This window comes from Hermetia illucens, chromosome 1, assembly GCF_905115235.1.
Source record: "Hermetia illucens chromosome 1, iHerIll2.2.curated.20191125, whole genome shotgun sequence".
Lineage (NCBI taxonomy): Eukaryota > Metazoa > Arthropoda > Insecta > Diptera > Stratiomyidae > Hermetia > Hermetia illucens.
The window spans coordinates 168,680,693-168,696,073 of NC_051849.1; positions in this window are offsets into that span (position 1 = coordinate 168,680,693).

Sequence of the window (15,381 nt, forward strand, 5' to 3'; positions counted from 1 at the left end):
GCAACCGGGCTGCACGCCGATTTTGAGAATTTGTGCGGTTTATTTATTAAAGGACATACATGTTCATGGCAGTAAAACTGGAAAAAATAATAAAAAAGTTTTAAACTATACATGGCTCTGCTGCTTGGAAAAGTCGGTGAAAATATATAGACGGGTAAAGTAATCCTTACAAGGGAAGTTTAACAAAAACACATCGGGTGAACTTGCGTTGTAACATTTGACATGAGAGACGGTCACAATTGCGGAATGTTGGGCACATTACAAAGCAACATTCAACGCTGTCTCTAAAGAAATGTATTTGAAATGGTTTAGGAGGGATAACGGAATTCCCCCATTATCCTACTACATAGAATTTTTCATAATTTTCATCATCCCACTTCAGATCCTCTGTATTCTATTCCATTTAGAAAACGAAACCTTATTAAAATCGATTCAATGTCTGTCTGTCTGTCTGTCACACGCACTTTTCTCCAAAACGGCCAAACCGATCCAAACGAAATTTGGTGTATAGTTGGGAACTATGAAATCCCACGCATATAGCGAGTGGCATAAATTTAGGTGGAGTTTAAAGGGGGGCTCCCCATATTTGCAAAGGGGGGATTCAAACCAATTTTTCGCCGGATATAGTCGTCTAGGGCATCAAATGAAAGGTCTTGATTTGTACATTCCGAAACTGACATTATTTTTGGCGTGGATTGCAAAGTGCGTGAGCAAGGAGTTAAAATGTACGCACTTAAAGCGAAACAGCAAACTACCCAACCTAAAAATCCGAAAAAATCAGGATAGTACGCTTAGATGAAATCTAGGCCTCAAAATATTACCCATTCCGATGTCTGCTCAAATAAACTTACTAATACTATATTACCAACTTTTAGAAATTTACTGAAAAACCCCCCTTAAATTCATCCTAGGACTTCCGAATTTTGTACCAGCATAGGGGACAATATTTCATATACATGTGCTACATTTCATGGAAATCAATTAAATTAATGCCAAAGTTATCGCAGTTCAAATTTAGCAATTTCGCGCGAGTTTACTACTTCCAAAGCCATGCAAATCAGATGCTGACGTCATAATTACCCGGAATAATTGACATTCGCGTGGAATATTAAAGTCACATTTATGAAGAATCTATTTATCTACAGCCCTTTTTAAGGTTTTGTGCAAAACACTTATGTGAAATCTAATCGTCGAGAGATGTCCCATTTCGGTATCTGCTCAAAAAATTTACTAATAGTATATTATCAACTTTTAGAAATAGACTAAAAACTCCCCTTAAGTTACTCCTAAGTGTAATTTTGCACCGACATAGAGGACAGCCACATGCATACACATGCCAAGTTTCATGAAAATCCAACTATTAATGGGAAAGTTATAGCAGTTCAAACTTATCAATTTCGTGCTAATTAACAGCATTCTAAGTCATACAAATAAGATGCTGACGTCATAATTAACGAGAATAATTGAAATTCCAGTGAAATATTAAAATTCCATTCAAGAAGAATCTAATTCTCCTAGCCCTTTTTTATATTTGATGTTGGTTAAATTGTTTTCATTCGCTAATAATAATAAACTGAGAGCGTGAAGCGTATGAGGTTGACCATTATCAACACAGGGCTTTCCATCAAATGATTTATTTAAATCGTTTTCTAGAAAATAGAGGGCAATGGAATTTTTAGCTATATTGCACGGAGCTGTCGTGCACTCGTCGCTCCTCACATCTTCTTCTTTTTCTTCAGCCTTCAGTTCACAAGCGGGGTCGGCCTGTCGTGATCGGTTTCGTCATTTTATTTTATCGAATGCCTCATCAGGATGTAATCGTGAGGCCTTTAAATCCCCATCCAGCGTATCAAGCCACCATTGTTTTGGCCGGCTTTTTGGTTGCTTACCATTGCTTTCGATGTTCTGATCAATACTGGTTGTTGAATTCTCGTTAGCGTGAATTATGTGACCACACCATCGAAAACGCCTCTCTCCACGATCGATGCAAACCCATATCGATCGGGGATATTCTCATTTCAGACGTAATCAAAACGTGTCACGCCGCTAGTGCAATGAAACATCTTCGTCCCCATTACCGCAAGACGCCCTTCATTGTCCTTTATAGCCGGCCTACACTCAGAACTGTAGAGAGTGGCAGACGGACGACATTGCAGTAAATTTTAGATTTGGGACGTGCGCTGATACGTCGATCACAAAGAACGCCAGTTGTGGAATGCAACTTCATCCAGATTGTGTGAAGGGATGCGAATACATTTAGTGCGCTTATTTTATTCTTTTCCGGGAGATTCTGTTTAATGACTGGCCTCAGATTTCGCAGGAATTCGGACAAAAGAGGATCCTTTAGATCGCCGATGAGCTGTACTGATTCAACAGATGTTTTGACAAAATTTTATTCGAATATCACGACCGTTTGTTTGCAACAAACTTCTGCCTGTCCTTCTTTTTCTTCAGCCTTTGTCCCGTTCACAAGCGTCCTGCAATTAGTAAATCGACAATGAGTTGGTTTTTGAAGCCCCTTTATGCGATTCGGCAGACTTTCTGCTCTACGTTGACGTTATGAATATGTAGACGGCTGTTAAGCAAGTAATCGGTCTTGAATCTGCGAGGTCCTGCACTGAGTCCTTTTTATGTATAAGTGAGGAAATATAGATATTCCTCTTGATTTATGCTGTGTGCTAACTAACCATGTATATTGGTGGACTGTTTGTATCAGAAATGTCAGTCTAGAACAAGGCCCCTTAAATTCTCCGAGCAAGGCTGTCGAACTTCCTCTTCGGTAACATCTACAAAGTTCATGCAAAATTCGTGACTGGCATAGTAGTATGACGGGTGCCTTCAGCAGTAATTCACTCAGCATGTTGAGCGGGTAACCCCGAAACTCCACCGCCAGTATTCTCGTGCATTCGTTACCAAAAATTTCACTGTTTGAACGCTCTATTGGGATCTGTGGAGTGATCTGAACAAAACTCCTATGGTTCCTTATGTACGTTGCATTCTGCGCCTACCTGGCCATACGACGACTATAGTGGTGATCACTTCCCTTTCGTTTTACTAACTAGCTTCGTGTACGTTTCCCCTAAATTTTTAGCGATTCCAACGCTTATCGTCTCTTCACTGCATTTTAGAACAGAATTAAAAATAATTACCTTTACATTTGCTTATAACAACGAAGAATTTTAAAAAGCATTCCAGCATATATTGAATTTCCTGTTTTAAAGACAAGCATTCATTAACGACGATAGTACCATGCCAACAAAACAGTACTTCCTGAATATTTCAGATCTCAAATGAATCATTTTCCCAAAAATTATTTCCAACTAATGGACAAAATAACAATTCGGAATCACAAATGAATGACTTGTAGAAAGTACAAGTGCCCAGAGAAAATCTTCTGATCTTAGCGACTTACGAGGAAGATCAATGCCGTGGAAATCGAATCGCATATCTCTCGTCGCTTTCTTTCAAGCAGATAATCATCCATTGAGCGCGCATTAGGCCAATTATGGAAAATCAATTATTGGTCAGTAGTTTGGAAGATCATAAATTCCATGTGTGAAGCAATGGCTCTTTTGTTTTCTACCACTTTGCTCGGTCATTGTGCGATTGTGTGGCGTTCTCTTCCTTCGACTGTAATTACGAGTCAAGAGTCCACAATAATTTCGAAATCAAATAAATTTCTTGGCTCAATAAAAATTCTCAGGGATCAGTAGCTCGTTGGGTTGAATTGCAAAGTTTTCAAGGCAAAACCAAACGAAGAACTATTTTCAAACCATAAACAAATATCGCATCTTCATGCGGTACGTTTGTAATCTTCTCGTCTTCGGGTGGATTTCAGTGGCTTTTGGAGTATTGCCGACGATCTTTTGCAGAAATTTAACCCTTAGAAATTTGTAATTGAACAGAGGTTTCGGTGCAGTGCTGATAATGTCTGAGTAAGTAAATATCCCTTAATTAGAACCAAAACCAACCTCATATAAAACGTCATAACCGCCTTACATTATTTTGTGCAGAACCTTTAACTAACCTCAGCTAAACCATATTATGTAATGCGAGGGTTAAATCAACCTGCTATAGAACTTCTTGAATTATACTTGCACTTGTATGGCTCCTAATTCAAGTTTATCGCTTGTCCAGATCGTCTCGCATATGGAGTTCCATGTGACCAAATAAACTGAACTGTATCACCACAGTGGTTCCTTATATGGTCAGCAGGGAACATGCAAGTCGCTTGTATTTATGGTGTCTCGGTCAATTTAGCCAAAACACTGATTACCGCACAATTTGGCATTGTATTGCAATCGGAATGAGTGACGTTCAAATCCGTTTTTATATACAAATCCGTGGTAACATATAGAACAAAAGGATATACCTATAACGTTGAACCGAAGTTTCAAAAGGATATTGTTCGGCATAATGCTGTTTATGGGAATTCGAATCCGAATAATGGAATAAACAATAATAATTGCTTGAATTCTTTGACAAAAGAAATTTCGTGTGCATGACTCCTGCTTTAAAGAGAATGTAGAAATCGCTTCGATTGCTTGAAATTCTTTTTGCTCTTTAAAAAGAAACTTTTTATTCAAAATCATAATCCAATATATGACCTAAAATCCAGACCTCGTTTATCAGCAAACGCTAATTAAGATCTTAAAAAATTCTTTGCTCCGATTTGCCATTTAAATATTTTCCCGTCCGACGTCCCTTCGTCACGGTAATCGTCGTAATTAAATTCCCTACCGTTTTTTTACATCACGCAAAAAGGATCGATATAGTTCGATCGTTGAGGAATTTTCTGAGAAAATCCGCCGATATGTGTTCAATTAGTCATTACTTTCGGTAAAATGCCTGTGAGAGACTATCTGAAAACTTCAGCCAGATAATGTTGCGTCTCTTGAAGTCACCGCCAAGTCGTCGAAATTTGGTAACGTAATTTGTTGTCAAAGGTGACAGCAGAAATTAATCGATTTGTAGCAGGGTCCGGCTATAATGCGAATACGAGTACAGTTCTCTGTTAAAAAACAGAACTCGACCAATTCGATAAAGATGCGCGATTGCATTGCATTACTTTGCGTGGCTCGGTCGTTGTTGAAGAAGGAGGCCGCACACGGCTATTAGTGAAATATGCTTTGATCAGTGACCGCATCAACTGTCCATTGTGTCCAAATTCCTTGAGGAGTTCTTTCTTTTCGTGCTCTGGAATTTCATCGCACAGGCGGTTTTTGTTAGACTTTTCCGCCATTCGCACTAAAACTTTCCACTTTGGGCGATCATATATAATTCACATTTAAAAGAAAAAACTCCACTAATTAACGATAAACAACAGGCAAATTTGTAAATCTTGATAAATATTACAACGATGCTACCATTGTTACCCGATCAAATCAATCAATAAAAAAAATGTTTTTAAGGTTACTGGCTTAAGTCTTTTGTTTTAAATTATATTGGAGCAGAATAATTTTTGGGCAAAATATACTATGAAATACTGGACTAATTACCGGAGGTAATACATATCTTTGCAGAGTAAGTACATATATGTATTATATTGGGTTGGAGAAAAAAAAATGTCGTATTTGCGATCGAAATTTGACGCTTTATTTAACATACTTAGAATTATCCGATTTAAGTCAAATATGGGCCATTTTGTTCCTAAACTTGTTGTTTAGAAGGCAACTTTATTATTAGAATACCGAATTGGAGGGTCTGGCCATAGTTGAGCAGCGGATATGGATAATTCCCTTCCAATTCTACCAAACACACAGCAAAACCTTCCTGGCCGTCAATCCGGGATTGGCGATGGTTTGGGCCGGCTCGCCGCGCTTCGACGACGATCTTTTCCGCTTGAAGTTGTCGTACGTGATCCACCTTTCATCACCAGCCACCATCTGCTTAAAAAATGGGTCGAATTCGTTCCGTTTCAGCAGTGCATCGCAGACGATTCGGTCAAAGAGATTTTTTTGCGTCAACTCGTGTGGCCCGGAGCTTATTTGGAATCCAATCTTCTACAAATGGTTCTAAACGGTTTTATGGTCTATACCCAGTTCCTGGCCAATCGAGCGAATGCTCACATGTCGGTCTACTTGGATGATGTCGACGATTTTGTCGGTTTCTACGATTAGCCTACCAGTACGGGGCGTATCTACGACATCCACTACATTAGAACGAAATCGATCGAACCAACGCTGTGCTGTGCGAATCGTTACAGTATTGAGCCCATAAACTTCACAACCGACCGCCTTCGTTGCATTTTTACCTCTCAGGTAGTAAAAACGTGTAATATGACGAATTTCTTGCTTGGTGGACTCCATCTTTGACACGCTATAACTTAAAACTGAAACGTACCATCGCAACATTGTCAAAGAGACACTTGTAGCACAGATAGTCGCCTCCAAATCGCCGTATAGTATGACCCGATGCGATAAGTACAATACAAAATAGGTTGAATTGTCGCTATCTATTGACAAAATACGACATTTCTTTCTCCCCAACCCAATATATTGAAAATAGAGAGATAGAGAGAGATAGTCCGGATATCTGACTGGTTAGAGCACAAGGCTATTATACGGAAAGTCGCGATTCAAATCATACTGGTGGCAGTGGGATTTGTTTCGTGATTTGACGTCGGATACCAGTCGACTCAGCTGTGAATAAGTACCTGAGTCATATCAGGGTGATAATCTCGGGCGAGCGCAATGCTGACCACATTGCCTCCTTTGTTTTTTTTTTTTTGTTTAGGGTAGTTGAATGCGTTTACGCACAGAGTGTTGGACTCCCGCAACAGCACGCTGGCGGACTACCAACTAAACACCTCCCTATCATCAGCGAACTAGCCTGGAATCGTTTGACACATTACTTCGGGCTAGCCCTCCCGCTCTCCCGGCTTTGAGAGCCTTCAAGTCAGGGAATTCCTTTCACCAACGGGAGGGGAGGGGAGGAATGGAGTTGTTGTTAGTTCAGCAAACCCCTTAACGTCCGATCCCTCTGCCGGTCGAGTTCAATCTTTTTCGTAGTAAGAAGAGCCCGAACATAATGCGCAATACGATTCCAGCTGTCAGCGCTCTTCAGCATCTCTCTGATAATGTTGTCTGGAGAGAGCTCCCTTGTGTCTGCATAAAGCTGCTGGCGGAGGTCGTCCTACCTCTTGCAAGAGAAAAAGGTCTGTTCAGCGTCATCCGCCACTCTATTGCAGAACACACAATTAGAAGATCGCGCCTTACCAACCCTGTGCAGGTAAGACTGAAAACCTCCATGCCCACTTAGAAGTTGGATAAGGAAGTAATCAATCTCACCGTGCTTTATGTTCAACCATGGGTCTAATTTGTCGATGAGCCGCGCAGTCCACTTGCCCCTTGGCTCATTTTGCTAAGAAAGTTGCCTCTCGCTAAGGGTGCGTTGACGTTCTTCACGGGCAACGAATTCTCTTAAGTTTTCGCCCTTACAATCACCATCACAGCCGGTTCGGAGACGGTCCGATAAGTAGACGCCACTCGCAAAGCTCCCCGCCTCTGCACTTGAGCGAGGCGTTTACGATGCACCTCTTTGTCAAGGGCATCAGCCCATACCTCCGCACCGCGTTGCTCCCATGAGGAGACGTCTCCTAGTTGATATAGGGTCCCCGACATTCGCCATTAGCCGCTGGTTTTGACTGTATAGTCAACTCGCCGATCGATATGGGACGCAAGGTCGGGATTCTCCTTCTGGTCAGGATGACTACTTCGGTTTTTTCCAGCGCAAGGTTGAAACCGTGAGCAGTCATCCATCCGCTTACCCGTCGCATCAATATGCCAAGTCTGCTTTGCGTCTGTTCAACAGTGCGTCCGGCAACAAGTGCCGCAACGTCGTCTGCATAACCGACCAGGCGCGACTCTTCGGGCATATCGAGTCTCAACAGACTATCGTAAGAAGCGTTCCAGAGGTCCGCCCCTAAGATGGATCCCTGCGCTACTCCTGACGTGATTTCCATCCTCCTCTGGCCCTCTAGCGTCTCATAGAGCAGGGAGTGGTCTTTCAGATAATCCCTCAATATCCGCAAGAGATAGCATGGCACGTGAAAGGAGTTCTCTAGTGTGCCTAGCATATCCGTCCATCTTACGCAATTGAGGGCATTGCTGACATCTAGCGTTATGAGGAGCACTATCCGTCGAGATCGGCGGACCACATTGCCTCCTACAGTATACTGTAGTGTACCGTTACGGTCTTGAATGAAGTGCTCTAACACAATTCAAGGCCCTGATCCAATATGGATTGTTGCGCCAACGATTATTATTATTATTATTATTCGAATGAGTATGTGGTTCGTAGTACATATATGGATGGGAGCTAGTGTAAACCCTTGTCATGCTAAAATCTCATGAAGCTTTGAATTAAATCACATTATATTTGGTTTCTTAAAGCAAAAGCCTCGCGTTTGAAGTAAAAAGTATTCCATAAAATTTAATTCGCAAGTGTAAAGACTGATTTATAATTTATTTCAGAATTTTGAACGGATACGAGAAGAATTGTCCAAGGAAGTTTTGGAACAGAAAACCCTACTAGGACACAAAGTAAACTGTATCTACCCTTTTATCCTTTTACAATTTACTGATGTTTGAAATAAGTCGATTGATGCTTCAGCAATATAAAAATCCGTTGAAAATTAGCAACCCTTACGAGTTTGAAACTAAATTTTGGTTTTAAGTATGCAGTGGCCCCAACCACTAAAGGAAAATCCGACTGACTCACTCAGTCACCATCTCGATTTTTTCTGTCCTCTACTTTTTGGCGGGGTACTGCTAACTCTGGATTTGATGTTAGCAATGCAAAAAGACTAAAACAATTTTCAATAATCACTACAATAACTATCATACTATAAGCTAATGATGGAGTGTAATGATTTAGCGGGAAGACCATCCGAGTCGACCAAGATTAAGTAAGCGGGGAGACCTTCCCCAAAATTCAAAATAATAATGATAATCGTTAGGGTGGCAACCTAATTGGATCAGGGCCCTGAAGTGTGTTAAAGCACTTCAATCAAAACTGTAACGGTCCACTACAGGACACTGTAGAGGCAATGTGGTCAGCATTGCACTCACACGATATTATTACTCTGATTTTAATTACCTCATTCACAACTGAGTCAACTGGCATCCGATATCTAATCACGATAAATTAATCCTCTGCGCCAGTGAGATTTGAACGGCGACTTTCTACTACGAGAGCCCAGTGTTCTTTACCCTCGGTCAGATCTTCAAAAGTTTCAGCTTTAGGGATTGAAACCTTTCTCTAACATTCTCATGATATACAGATGGAGGGTGCCCTTGTAAAATGTGACTTTTGCGGTAGCTGGGTAGCAGTAAGAAGTGGAATCCTCAAATTAAAGAATTAGTTGAGCGAATTCATTAAATTTATCCTTTTTAAGGTTTTGTGTAAAATAAAATCTTATTAAAATCGGTTTACCGTCTGTCTGTCTCTTTGTTTGGCTGTCTGACAAAAAATTTGGTGGAGAGGTGGAAACTGTCAACGCTCACGCATACAGTGAATTTCTTCATTCTAAATGAAACTTAAGAGGCGGTCTATGCACAGTTTTTCCCACCAAATAAAGTCATGTGAGGTATCAAATAAACGGTGTCGACTAGTACTTTTTGATGCCGCTCTTAGTTTTGACATCTGTTTGAAAGATGGGAGTGAGGGGGACCAAAAGCGATAATTTCTTTCAAGGACCCATTTTCAGAAAATACTCAACCGAAAAATCTGAAAAAAAAACAGAAGGCTGCCACTATATGATGCCTAGACTCCGAAATACCCTTCATACCGATATCTGTTCAGATAAAGTTAATACTAGCATATTACTATAATTTTTAGTAATTGGATGCAAACCCTTCTAAGTTTATGCTAGAATCATTAAATTTTGCAGCAATGTGCGCTAATATAAAGCACAATCCTACCAAGTGTGGTGGAAATCGCGCCATTACTAACAAAGTTACAATAGGTCAAACTTATCGCTTCTAGGCAAATCCAAGACTTTAAATGTCAGTATAGCGAGAAAATGCTACGTTATAATCGGACAATTGCCGACTGAAATATTTTATATAAAAAATGCGCAAAGCCTTTCATACCTGAAGCGTCCAGCTTTCCGTTTCCCGACTTGTTATCACTAAACCAGGAACCCAAGAAAAAGACCTTAGTAACTGATAAAGATAAATAGAACTCGAGTGGAAGAAACAAATACAATATAAGTGGAACTAAATGGTAATAGTGAATAATAAAATTACAAAGAAAAGCCTGACACATATAGAATTGTTTTGCAGCATCCGACTGCTTATAATAGTCTACACTCTGACTTCACCAAATTTCAAAGATCGATCCCCTCCTCTTTTCCTTTGGCTTTTGTCACATTCGCAAGCCTGTCGTAATCGATTGCGACATTTTCTTCTGTTATCTCCCTGATCTGGATCCTGTCTGGGGGCTTTCAAATCACCATCCAATGTATCAAGCATATCCCTCAGGGGTCGTTAGTGATTTTTAAACGGGTCGCTTTCGATACGGGGTGTGACGTCCCCGAGGTGCCCGAGTAAGTAGTTCTGCCCCCTAGCTGGCAGCATACCTGCGTCCTAGGTAGTAGCCTCGAGAAAGCTTCTCGGTGAAGAGCGAACCGCGAATGACCGGTACACGTCGGGACACACTGGGAGTCTCCGGAGCCGTCGACAACTCTCTGTCGGCGTCGACGGGGTGATGTGAGCGTAGCTCTGCCAAGGTGGTAGTTGCGACGTGTATCAGGAGCCAGCCCCTTCGGGACCCTGGTCGGGAAGTGTGCATTGAACCGGTGTTAGTAGACCGCGTTGCCCCGAGCGAGCGCTGATCCGTCCGTGAATTCCGGGATCAGCTAAGCGTAGGTCAGGCCTCAGGGAACTGGGGTAGGGGCTGTGTCCCCGAGGGTATACCCGTTCTTGACTATTGCGGCCCGCTCCCTTGCACACGATGCGCTGGTACCTTTTTCATGGAGAACATTCTGAAAATTATAAAAAAAAACGACGAAGCAACAGACAAGGAGGAAGAGCTGGGTGCGTTTGGGCGGAGCACAAAGATGCGTCGTTCACCGCAGCGACCAGTGAAAGAGGCAACGAGGGCTGATATACCCGATGAGACACCGGGGCGTCCAAATAAAGAGGAAGCCTCATCAAGTGGTGCGACTGACCGTGCGGGGATGGCAACTCCATTACCTTGCAGTGCCCCTGTCCTGGAAGTAAGCTCAGTGAGAAACGCTAGTCCTGAGCAGATGGATTTGGGCACAAATCGAGTGGAAATGCATTCGACCGTCCTCGCTAGAGCCGAAGAGGAAAGGCTCATCCGGAAGTGCGCAGCAGTGGTGAAACGTATGCGGTCGGCAACGTTCCTTCAGAGAAACGTCAGCAAAGGCGTCAAAAACGGGCTGATGGAACTGGAGGAACTACTGGACCGCATTTCCTTTTATAGACGCACGTGGAGAGCAGCGGAAGACGATTGTAGAGCAGAAACAGTCGCACTCCCCGCTGAGAATGCTGCTTGCGTCAAACGGACCGCAGATAGCCCTCTGCAAAGTGAACAGGGGAAAAAGCGGAAAGAGGACGACGTGCCTGAAGGAGACTTTATCGAAGTAGTCTCCAAGGCCCAAAAAAAGAAGGCGAAAAAGGTTAAAAAGAAACAACGGACTCCGGCGCCAGAGACACGTCTGTCCAAAAACAAGGAGGCTGCCAACCCAAAGCCAGTAGCGGAAAAAACGAGGAAACGAAGAAGGACTAGATCGTCGGCTCTGCTCATTAAGCCGACGGAAGGCAAGACATTTGCGGAAGTCCTTAGTGAAATCCGCTACAGGATGAAACCCGAGGAGAACGGAGCAGAGGTGTCTTCGATACGGAAAACGAGGAGTGGTGGAGTTCTCGTCGAACTGGGCCCAAAGACGACCGACAAGAGCACGTTCTGCGAAGCGGTCAAGGGGCTATTGGGGGAGAAGGCCCTTGTTTCCAGCCTAGAACCCATGTGCTCTCTGGAAATACGGGATCTTGACTGCCTCACAGAAAAGGCCGAAGTAGAGGAGGCGCTAAAGCGTGAATGTCCAGAGGTAACCAATGCCCGGGTAGGTATTACCTCTGTAAGTGCTCGAGGCCAAAAACTTGCCGTGGTGGATGTCCCCGAGCAATATGCGAGGAAACTCCTTAACAGCGGGAGAATCAAAATCGGATGGGTAGTATGCAGGGTACGAATGCGGATAGTCCCCACCAAGTGCTACAGGTGTCTGGACTATGGACACACATCAGCAGCTTGCAAGGGTCCGGACAGGAGGACAGCATGCCGGAGATGCGGCCAAGCGGGTCATCAAGCGAAGACTTGCAAGGAAAGCGAGAGTTGTGTTCTCTGCAGGGATCGTGGCGCATCTGGCGAAAGCGTCGCACACACTGCGGGCTCGGGACGGTGTCCGATCTTCAGGGCGGAATTGGGGAGGGCTAGGGTGCGAACGCCATGATCCGCATTTTGCAAATTAACATGCACCGGAGTGCAACCGCTCACCAGTTGCTAGCGCAGTTCGCTGCGGAAGTAAATGCTGATCTAGTGCTGATTAGCGAGCAATACCGAAACAAGGACCCGTCCTCATGGTATCTCGACTTATCGGGCACCGCTGCCATCTGGGTTCGGGACGACGTTCGACTTCGTGTTCTTGCCGAAGGCCGGGGGGACGGATTTGCCTGGATCCGGTGTTTAGGGATAACGTTTTTTAGCGTTTACCTGACGCCGAATGAGTCGATTCCGGACTTTCAACGCCGGCTTGATGCTCTGGAGGACGCCGTTTCGAACACGGAGGGTCGAATCCTGATTGGCGGTGATTTTAATGCCAGGGCTCTTGAATGGGGCATGCCTCAATCAGACTCCAGAGGGAAACGGATTTTGGAAATGGCGGCGAGAACCGAGCTCGTAATTTTAAACACCGGATCCACGCCAACGTTTCGGCGCTCAGGTTGTGAAGGAAGCATTTCCGACATAACTTTTGCGTCGGAATCTCTGGCATCATCGGTGGACGGGTGGCGAGTCCTAGAAGACTTCTCGGCAAGTGATCATCAGTACATTGCGTTCGAAGTGTTTGACGCTACTTGCCGGCGAGCACCAACACGACGTTCCCCCTGCGTGTGGAATGTCGCGAAGGTGAACATCGGAAGGTTCGTCGAAGCTCTTGGAGCAGGTAGGGCCGCGCTGGGGGGCACTCCGGGGGGTGGTGGTGTCGCAGCTGACACCGTCGTAAATTCAGTGATGAATCTGATAACGACGGCGTGTGAGGCTTCCATGCCCCGGAGAGGCCCCAGGCGCGACAAGCCTTCTATGTACTGGTGGACGGCGGAAATTGCCGACCTACGGAAGGAGTGTCATAAGCTCCGCCGTTTGGCACAACGTTTGTACGCCAACGAGGAGGCATGTGCCATAAAGGCACAATATAGATCAGCAAAAAGGAGACTCCGCAGCGCTATAAATAAAAGCAAAGCTCGCGGCTGGCAAAATCTTATTAATGAGGTGAATGATGACCCGTGGGGACTTGGCTATAAGCTTGTCACTCGGAAAATCGGGGCTCTGCGGAAGCCCTGCATACTGAGCACCGACCAGATGGACCGCATTGTGCGGGCATTGTTCCCCAGACACCCTGTACGGGTTGATGTAAACAGCGCGGAAAGCGTCGTGGATTGCCCCCTTTTCACAATGGGAGAACTCGAAGAAGCGGTTCTCACTATGAAAAACAGGAAGGCGCCAGGTCCTGATGGCATCCCGGCGGAAGTTTACAAACTGGTGTTTCGCCAACGGCCAGAATTGCTGCTCGAAGCGTTCAACGCGTGCTTGAAGGAGGGCATTTTTCCTTCTCGCTGGAAAGTGGCCAGACTCGCGTTGATCCGTAAGGGTAAAGGAGATCCGGAGCTCCCGTCTGCATACCGACCGCTGTGTATGCTTGACACGGCCGGAAAAGTGCTCGAGAAGCTCATCAGGGGTAGACTCGCTGAAGCGATCCGTGCTGCCGGGGACTTATCCGCAAGGCAGTTCGGGTTTAGAACAGGGAAATCTACAGTGGATGCTGTTATGGAGGTCGTAGATGCGTTTAATCGAGCCGGGGCACACAGCTGCCGATCTCGACGGATAGTGCTCCTCATAACGCTTGATGTCAGAAATGCCTTCAATTCCGTGAGATGGACAGATATGCTGGGCACACTAGAGAACTCCTTTCACGTGCCAAGCTATCTCTTGCGGATATTGAGGGATTATCTGAAAGACCGCTCCCTGTTCTATGAGACGCTAGAGGGCCAGAGGAGGATGGAAATCACGTCGGGAGTAGCGCAGGGATCCATCCTGGGGCCGGACCTCTGGAACGCTTCCTACGATAGTCTGCTGAGACTCGATATGCCTGAAGAGTCGCGCCTGGTCGGTTATGCAGACGACGTTGCGGCACTTGTTGCCGGACGCACTGTTGAACAGGCGCAAAGCAGACTTGGCATATTGATGCGACGGGTAAGCGGATGGATGACTGCTCACGGTTTCAACCTTGCGCTGGAAAAAACCGAAGTAGTCATCCTGACCAGAAGAAGAATCCCGACCTTGCGTCCCATATCGATCGGCGAGTTGACCATAGAGTCAAAACCAACGGTTAAATACCTTGGTTTAATGCTCGACTCGAAGATGAGCTTCTTCGAGCAAATCAAAGCAGCCGCGGACAGGGCTGCAGCAGGAGTCGCGGCCTTGAGTCGGCTAATGGCGAATGTGGGCGGCCCTATATCAACTAGGAGACGTCTCCTCATGGGAGCAACGCAGTCCGTCCTTCTCTATGGTGCGGAGGTATGGGCTGATGCCCTTGACAAGGAGGTGCATCGTAAACGCCTCGCTCAAGTGCAGAGGCGGGGAGCTTTGCGAGTGGCGTCTGCTTATCGCACTGTCTCCGAACCGGCTGTGATGGTGATTGCGGGAGTGATCCCCGTTGCCCTCCTTGCCAAGGAGCGCAAAGCTATCTATCGCCGTAAGGGCGAAAACTTAAGAGAAGTGGTTGCCCGTGAAGAACGTCAACGCACCCTTAACGAGTGGCAACTTTCTTGGCAAAATGAGCCAAGGGGCAAGTGGACTGCGCGGCTCATCGACAAATTAGACCCGTGGTTGAACAGAAAGCACGGTGAGATTGATTACTTCCTTACCCAACTTCTAAGTGGGCATGGAGGTTTTCAGTCTTACCTGCACAGGGTTGGGAAGGCGCGATCTCCTGATTGTGTGTTCTGCAATAGAGTGGCGGATGACGCTGAACACACCTTTTTCTCTTGCGAGAGGTGGGACGGCCTCCGCCAGCAGCTTTATGCAGACACAGGGGAGCTCTCTCCAGACAACATTGTCAGAGAGATGCTGAAGAGC